The sequence below is a fragment of the Panthera onca genome, chromosome F1 (genome assembly GCF_046562875.1).
Source record: "Panthera onca isolate mPanOnc1 chromosome F1, mPanOnc1 haplotype 2, whole genome shotgun sequence".
Taxonomy (NCBI): Eukaryota; Metazoa; Chordata; class Mammalia; order Carnivora; family Felidae; genus Panthera; species Panthera onca.
In genome coordinates this window covers 15,646,637-15,655,907 of record NC_138355.1, presented here as the reverse complement: position 1 = coordinate 15,655,907, position 9,271 = coordinate 15,646,637, and the positions used below count along the sequence as shown (strand labels likewise).

General features: G+C 42.8%; 1 pseudogene; it reads right to left on the bottom strand.

Annotated features, from left to right (window-relative positions):
• Positions 1-8,340: 8,340 nt before the first annotated feature.
• Positions 8,341-8,466, bottom strand: LOC132686992 (U2 spliceosomal RNA; annotated as a pseudogene).
• Between the last annotated feature and the right edge of the window lie 805 nt (positions 8,467-9,271).

Sequence of the window (9,271 nt, the reverse complement as noted above, 5' to 3'; positions counted from 1 at the left end):
AGAGAGAGAGAGAGAGAGAGCACACAGAGGAGGGGCAAAGAGAGGGAGAGGGAGAATCCCAAGCAGGCTCTGCTCTGTCAACGCAGAACCCGGCTCTGGGCTTGCACACACCAGTGGAACCATGAGATCATGACTTGAACCAAAGCCAAGAGTCGGCCATTTAAATGACTGAGCCACCCAGACACTCCTCTCCTTTTTTTCTAAAAACACAGTCATGCTGGATTAGGGCCCACCCTAACAACTTTATGGTAACTTGATCATCTATAAAGGTCATGTTTTCAAATAAGGTCATGGTTAGAAGCACTGAAGGTAGAGACTGAATCCTCTTTGGGGAAGGACATGATTCAACTCACAACACACAGTGTAGATGGGATGTGGGAGAGTTGCAGTGTGCAAGACAGGACTGTTTCTGCCTCTGGGCCTCAAAGGGTAAAGGAAGGACACGGATACTAGAAGAGGGAGGAGAAAGTTGTGTATAGAAGCTGCCTCAGGAAAAGCAGTGAATTTTGGTTGAGCAACAGAGCCCACTTTGGATGATCCATGAGAGAGGGAGCCGAGGGATTGATGTCCTGACTTCATTCTCCTCCCTCTTTCCAATCTTCTACCAGGGCTCCTGCTGGGCCAACCCAACCAGAAGCCAGAGAGCAGGGAATCCTTTTGAAATAATCAACATAAATCGATGCTTTAGAAACATTCCTGGGGCACCTGGGTGGCTCAGTTGGTTGAGCGACTCTTGATTTCAGCTCAGATCATGATCTCACAGTTTGTGGGATCAAGCCCTGAGTTGGGCTCTGCACTGACACCATGGAGCCTGCTTGGGGTTCTCTCTTCCTCTCTGTCTGTCCCTCTCCTGCTCATGCTTTTTTATTCTCTTTCTCTCTCTCAAAATAAATAAATAAACCCCCCCCCCCAAAAAAAAAGAAAAGAAACACTTCTAACTGTTAGTGTAATCTGATTATTTTTAATTTGGTCTTTTGCATTTTTAAGAGAAACGCATTTGCAGGATTAGTTTACATTAGTTTAGAAGATTCCTGTCTTATTTTTCTTTTATAGTGGGGAGAAAATGCAGAGCTTAAGAGGAATGCGTCGATGGATGAAGACGTTTCTTTCCTCACTTGCACTGGCTTGATCAGACCATCTACCAACAGGATCTTGCCTGGAGTCTTGGCTCTACCATTTACTAAATGGTTGGAAACGGTGTGTTTGCCAGGCATGTTTGCTGTTGTGTAAAATGAGGAGGACTGGAGCTGAAGTCAGGAAGTCAGTGATGTTATATGTGATGTGACTTCCCCCATAACCGCAAAGGTCTTCAGTAAAACTGCTAAACTAATAACGGATTTAGGAAAAGCAGGCTTTATGTTTGGATAACACAGGATGAATGCAAAACAAGGAAGAGAAAACTAAGAAGAAGGAAACCATCAGGAATTGACAGAAATTACAAGCATAGTTCCAAACCTGCACAGGCATCAGTTGGAATCTTAAGCCAAGTTGTTCTAAGTCTGCAAGGGAGAGTAGAACCTCAGCTGACAGTCCGAATACCCCTAAACTTCTCCAAGGATTTTTATGCTTTAAAATTTTTCATTCCACTTCTTTTAATAATCCCTCTAGTCCAGAACTTCACGTCTAAATTTAAGGTCTTATTTCTGTAATTTCAGCTGAGTCTCATAGTTGTAGCAATAACCATAATAGCTGCCAGGTACCAGCAATGGAGTCAGGCTGTCTGGATTTGAGGTCTCAGCTATGCGACTTACAAGCTCAAGCAAATTACTCACACTCTTAAAACTATACAGTCTTTTCATCCATAAAATGGGACTATGATGTCTGCATCTATCATAAGGCAGTGGTGACTCTCAAATACATTAATATATATACAAAAAACCTAACAGAGTATGTAGCACTGAGGAAGTACTCGATAATGTTTGTTATTAATATCATTTCCATATGTTAAGCGCTGTTTAAATAAATCATCATATTTAATGCTCATAAATAATACCCCTCAGAATTAGCTGTTTTGGTCGTCAGTTCACAGATAAGGAAATTAAAAGTCAGAAAACCTAAATAATAATTAAAAAATAGCTATTTTATCCATATCCTGCTACATTTATTTATTCCTGTGTCAATGTGATCACAGAGAAATAAATGTTTGAATGAATCAATGAATGAATACATTTCCTCCTCTGACCTTTTGTGGACCCAGAGAAGGGAAAGAAATAATTTGTCTCTTAATTCTGCCATTTTTTTTACTGCTCACTCACACTCTAAAACCAAGGATTTAAGTGCCAATTTCATTAATGTTCTATTTTCTTTTTCTTCCAGAGAAGCAATAAAAATATTTATATGAAAGAGATGTAAACCATATTGCTTCCCAAGCTCCGACACCTTGACGTTTTTCTTTCTTGATTCTTCTACAAGCTGCCTTTGGAACATAATCTATGCCAATTGAAACTATCAAAATAAATTAAAAGTATAATTTTGCAATTTCTGAACCAAACATTCTATAAAAACTCTAATGAATAACATGTACTTTTCCTTTTTCTCGCTAATATAAATTTATTCTCCCAAAAAAGTAATCTAATCTTCTTGGTACAATTTTTCCTACAGAAATCCATACTCTTTATGGCTCATGATTTCCCTACTCTTTCCCAATCTCTCTTCTCAGAATGTAATTTGTGAGTCTTTGAAACTGACATTAAATGATCTAAATGGTCCTGACTACCAGCACTTTCTTTCTCTATTTTGGAGTTGGATATGTAACTGAGGTTAGTATTAAGTCCTACCGAATAGAGACAGTCCTTCTTCTAGATATAGAATGCTCTACTGAGGGGCGCCTGGGTGGCTCAGTTGGTTGAGCGTCCAACTTCGGCTCAGGTCGCGATCTCACAGTTCGTGAGTTCCAGCCCCGCGTCAGGCTCTGTGTTGACAGCTCAGCTTCCTCTCTCTCTGCCCCTCCCCTGCTCTCTCAAAAGTTAAACATTAAAAAATTCCTTAGAAAAGAATGCTCTGCTGTGACAGTCATTGGAACATAATGACCATCAAATGTCTACAGTTTCCATTTGTCACCTACTGCTGATTCTAATCTTCCACTGGTTTTGCAAGTAATTCTTTACTTGCAAAGCAAGTAAATTTCAGTTCAATTTCTTCCTTTCATTTGATTTAAGGATGTAATGAGAAGTATGCCTATGGAGGCACGTACATCAGTCCCCAAACTACGCTCTGCCGGCTCCTAGACTACTCTGTCCACTATTAGTAGGAGTCAACATGTACAATATGGACCCGAGGGCATGGGAACTAAAAGGGCAAAGTATAGATCTGACACCTGTCTACTATTGTGTAGCATTTAGTAAAAGACGGACTTCTTCAAAATTCAGTGGATTCAGTCTTCTGTGATAGTGCAGTGTCCTCTTCTCTAGACATCATAGGCAAGTAAAGAACTGTAACTTCATTACGTAAAAGTGACTGACCATCGATGGCTCCCAGTGAAGGGCTTTTGGTTCAGACTCTTTGCCTACTTGTGACATTGGACACTGGCGGTGCCTTGCTCTTTGATTTGCCTGTCAGTGTGCTCTCAGTTTGCTACCTCCCTTGTACCAAGGGATAGGTCCCTTCCAGAGAGCTATCCATCCTCACGAGTATTCCCTAACTTTTGAACCTTCATTCTCACACTCAACAAACAGGCACAGAAGGGGAGATAGAGAGATGAACAGCACCGTCTTTGTCCTCAAGAGGCTTTTAGGCTTCTATGCAGACATGAACAAGACATTAGATAGTGAACTAATATGTTATCAGTGACTCTGAGTTCCCTGAAGTATGGAATTATTTAACTTTCCCTCAAAGTCTTTGGGGGAGAAAAGGCTGTTGTGTATCTGTGGTTACAATATCTCCGAGCAGGAATTGTCTTTCCCTCTGTCACCGACTGGGCTGCTTTCACAAAATCAGGGGATTTCAGAGCCAACTCTCCTTTCACAGATAAGTGACCTGAACCGAGAGAGGGAAAGCAAGTGGCCCGTGGCCGCGAGGTTTATAGGGGGCGAAGCTGGGCCAGAACCAGACCTCCCCGCGCCCGCTGCTCCTGCTGTCGAGCCTCATAGCAGCTCTTTCGGGGCTGAATTTTCCCTGTGAATCTGTAAATAACCCCATCCTCGGTGACATAACGGGTTGGTATTTCCCTCCAGTTCCACAGCAAGGCCTGCAGATCTGAACAGGGGCAAAAATTCACACCACTCTGGATGGAACAAACAAATTCTTCAGATTCCATGTCAGTTTGTGGAAGATTCGCTGTGAAAGCCAGCGACCTCTGGCCTGCAGGCTGGAGAAGTGGTTCTAAGCCCATTAAAATTCATGCTTAGAGCCTGATAGATCATATGGGAGCTGCTATAACAGAAATCATTCCTGAGGTCACACGGTGCGTTAACCCCCGTGCTCCCCGACACAGTGATGACGGCTCAGATAAACAATCCTGGATTTAATGAATCCTCAGATAGACAAGTTTATCCGGGAAAAGGGTGAGTGGTCTCCCCCAAGGCTGCCTGATGCAGGATACAGCACAGAAGATCAAACAGTGACAGAAACCTGATGATATTTGCTTTCCCAGTGGTAAAGATGACACACAGATATCCTGTGACCAAGTAGGAAGAGGGGAGAAGTAAACAAGGAAGGGAGGGGAGGGAAGTGGGGAAGGGGAGGATACAGGAGGGAAGGGAGGACAGGGAAGGCAAGGAAAGAAAAGGGAGAGAAGGGGAGGGGAGGGTTCGAGAGGGGAGGGGGGAAAAGAGGAAGGAAGGAGAGAAGGAAGGAAGGAAGGAAGGAAGGAAGGAAGGAAGGAAGGAAAAGAAAGAAAGAGAGAAAGAAAAAGAGAGAAAGGGAAGGAAGGAAGAAAGGAAGAAAGAACGAGAAGGAAGAAAGGAGGGAGAAAATGGCAAGAAGGAATATTGTGTCACCAAACTGACGCCTGTCAGATAAAAGAGACTGGAGCCATAATTCTTCCCAGCGTTTCTAATGGGATTTTAATACAGCATTTGGCCATCATATTTTTTTCATTCCTTCAATGACATACATGCCTGAAGTGTAGCCACGGAGCCTCTGAACTCTGTATATTTCTGTAATACACAAAGAAAACAGCCGTCACATCCATTTTAAGGAACTTTTAAATACATTACAGTGAGGTCCATAGGCCCCGGATCCGAAGGGAACTGCACAAAGCCTGTCTGTACATCATCTGTGACGGGCCTGAATTCCAGCCAAGGCAGGGTTTTTTTCTAAATAATAAAATAAAATACTGTGTTTTTTTAAAGGAACATTATATTTTTAAACTGGAAATCATTGTATTTTGTATCTTATGTGGCATCTGAAAGTGATTTAGTTGAACAATGTGGTTTCTGATTGGTATTTGAATTGGTTCCAGAACATTTTTCATAATAACCATCTTAAAGATCCCAATTATCTGATCCTCTTTCCCCCTTTCACATGGTTTCGTAGGAGGTTTCCAGAGAAAAAGAGAAACCTGCAAGGGCAGGCAAGCCAACTCACATCTAGCTAACCCGTGTTTGCCTGCTAGGCTCAAAGGAAAGGGATTGCTAGTTATTCTGAGTTGTCCAGGATGCATTTATGACTCAATAAAGGAGGCCTTGGCATTACCAGAATAATTACTTACTCAAACAAGCCTATAAAACCAAAGGGTTGCCCCAACTAAAAGGTAAGCAGAGAACTTTTTCCTTTTAGTGCTAACATGTAAACCTAGTAAACTGTATTTAGATTTCTATAAAATCAGCTCTGGATGCAAAATGGCTGCTTGATTTACCAGGTGGGCAGCTGAGTCAATTCCCCAGGGTTCCATAGGGGCTGAGAGAAGGCAGTCCTATTAAATATGAAAGAACGCTCATTCATAAAGGGACCCAGCCTCATTTGCGGCTTGCAGAAATTGTGGCGTGGAGGTTAAGAAAGCAGGTCCTGGAGTCAGCTGCATCTGGGGCTGCCTCCACCGCTATCACCCGGTATCACCCGGGAGCGGTGATCCATATTCTTTGGGTCTCAGCTGTACGGTAGAGATCGCGTGATGCCTGTTTTACGGGATCGTTGGAAGAAATGAATAGAACGCTTCCTGTGACGGGCTTAGAACGACACCTTGCCTAGAGTGGGACACACAATAAACGGTAGCTCATATTATTAGATGTAACAGAATCTTATTGCAATAAACAGAAGCTTTTATTATGACATACATTAATGACAAGAATAAATAGTTCCTGACCACTAACTGTCAACACATAGTGCCCGACGCCATGCTAAGCATTTCAAGTATGGTGCTTCACACAGTCGTCTCCAGGTAAAGTTCTAATTTTAGGTGAAGTTTCTGTTAAGCGGCAGAACTGAAAATAGAGCTATACAACTATAGGATAGAGTACATACAACTATAAATAGTAAACACAACTATAGGATACTCAGCTAAATTTGATTTCAGATAAACAGGAAGTAATTTTTTAGAATGAGTGTGTCCCAAACACCGCATGAGACATGCGCATGGGTGTGGCCACCCTAACTAGAACTCAAGCCCCCAGATCGATTTTATCAAGCTCGTACCTTTTTGTTCCCCGTCACACAAAAGGTTCTATCTAGAATGTCACTTATGCCTTGCGTGTTTTATTCTCTAGCATTTTCCCCCAACCAGAGGGTTCTTAGATTAAAAAAAAACAATCCAGGAATTGCGTGTGCTTACCAACTACGAGGAAAAGTGAAATGTTCAAGACGAAGAAGCTGAGGCAGGTACAGAGTATAAAGCTGGTGCGTCAAGCCCCGTGTCCTCGAGACGATGATCTCAAAGCACATCCGCAGTTACTGAAAGCACTTAAAAACAAAGTGGCAAAATAACATTTTATATTGAGAAAAAATATTTTTTGCATCATAATTTGCAACTACATATGACACCTAACATGGCTTTTTTTTTCCTTTAATGGTATGGGTTCATAATCTGATTCACTCATTCAATAAAAATTATGGTCTTTATGTCAAGTTACCGTGCAGATGCTGAAGGAAAAAAAAACAGACACTGTCCCGGGCTTCACGAAATATACACTTTAGTGAAGAGACGTTAGGTAACTAAGTAAGCACAAAAACAAATGCAAAGTTGCAGTCATCACAAGATCTATGAAAGAGGAGTACATGGAGAGATGAGCCTAGAAGAGGGGCGCTGGAGTCCAGAAAAGTTTTCCATGAAGTAGGAAGATGCCCTGATTACCTGAGCTAAGATCTGAAGAATGAACAAGATTTGACCAAAAAGCGTCAATGGAACGATTAATAGCATATTCAAAGTGCCACAGAAGAAGGGAGCATGGAAAATATGAGGAAATGACAGAATATCTCTTCAGCTGGTGTGGAAACGTGGGGCGTGGGCAATATTGGGGGTAGATGGGGCAGGAAATGTAACGTACTGGTTACAGAAGACCAGTCCACGGCAACAAATAGACCTAACCCCACCATGGCTCAAGACAATAAGTGTTTATTTGTCTCTCCTATAACATTCCAAGGCAATTCCAGGTTAAAGGTTGTGATGAGGGATCTTGGGGAATCCACTGGCAGAGACTCTGTCATCTTTCAAAGTCAGCATGAATATCGCCATCCCAGCCACCTGGTTAGGGTCATGAAGATGCCTCCCAGAGGTTCTTGGAGCCTGGGCCCGAAAAGCACAATTACCACCTTTGCTCACATTCCATTAGCGAAACTCGGTCACGTGCTCACGCCTGACAGTAAGGGAGTAAGGGATGCTGGGATATATAAATCATCTATGTCGCAGGAGGAAGGGGAATGGGTATTATTAACGGCCTGCAGTGTCTGCCAGAAGCAGGTAGAGCCAGATGATGCGGAATTTTAGTTTTGTCTCAAGGCCGATGCAAATCCATCGAGGGGATTTAAGCAAAAAGGAGTGCGGTGATCAGATATGTATTTCCAAGAGATGACTCTGGCGACAAAGTGGAGAACAGATCGGAAGGCTGTCAGAACGGCTGTAGGGAGATCATATCTTTGAGGAGGGTGTTCTAGGCCAGAAATCACGACAGCATGGAATGGAGTCATTGGTGGTGCTAGAAACAGGGAACAGGAGACAGACGCGACAGCACCAGGCGACAAAGCAGTGGCTAGGGAACAACAGGCAAATATGTAATAAGCCTGTTGTCTTTGCTTAACGATTTTCTACTTCCTGTTATCCCCTGCCTCTCCTTTTGTACCACTAGGCTCCTTGATCAGCATCAGTAACAGCGGAGGTATAAGAATCATCAGAAGGGATTCCTCGAATTTGGACAGACCTATCAAAAGGGCTTTACGGAACCTCAGGACAGAGTCCCTAGGGTGCAAATTGGTTCAGCACAGCCTGGCCTTTTGTTGTTGTTGTTTTGTTTTAAATACCAGGCGTGAAAAATGTTTTTAAACTGATAAGAACAGATACTACACTTGATCTTAGCCAAAAGGCCGAGAAGCGATTGAAAAATGTTTTTAAAAACAGACACCAAGGGGCGCCTGGGTGGCTCAGTCGGTTGAGCGTCCGACTTCGGCTCAGGTCACGATCTCACGGTCCGTGAGTTCGAGCCCCGCATCGGGCTCTGGGCTGATGGCTCAGAGCCTGGAGCCTGCTTCCGATTCTGTGTCTCCCTCTCTCTCTGCCCCTCCCCCGTTCATGCTTTGTCTCTCTCTGTCTCAAAAATAAATAAACGTTAAAAAAAAAATAAAATAAAAAAAAATAAAAACAGACACCGAGAATGAGCATAGGACAGGAATCAGAAAACAGAGGACTCTTATCTCTGTTTGATTGTTTTCTGATACATAAAACGGGGACGATAGTACCTATACCTCCTACTCCTTAAGCTCTGGATGTTGTGGGAGTCAAATGCCATGGAAATCGCATGTACCGGGGCACACAGTGGTTCGTGTTAATGGGGTTCCCTGGTGTTTGAAGTTTCTGTAATTGCTCGCTCAGACTCTGGAAGGAGGCATTCATCAAAGTATTTGCACATAAAATAAAGGGTTGCATGTTCAAAAGCCTGTTCATTCTTTTCTGGTTTTTACTGCGACCTAATATAACAGTAAGTGAAAGTTATTTGCCTAGTATAACGGCCTACGCAAACACAAGACATATACGAGTGTCGTTCAGTGTGTGGTTTAATTGAAGATCTGGGAGCTCGTTGGTTGAATTTACTGGTGTGAAAGAGGGAGCTGCCCAGCTGGATCTTCCTCAGGACTCCTGAACCTTGGTTTCTCCCTTAGTCATCTAGTAAGCTAAAAAGAGCAA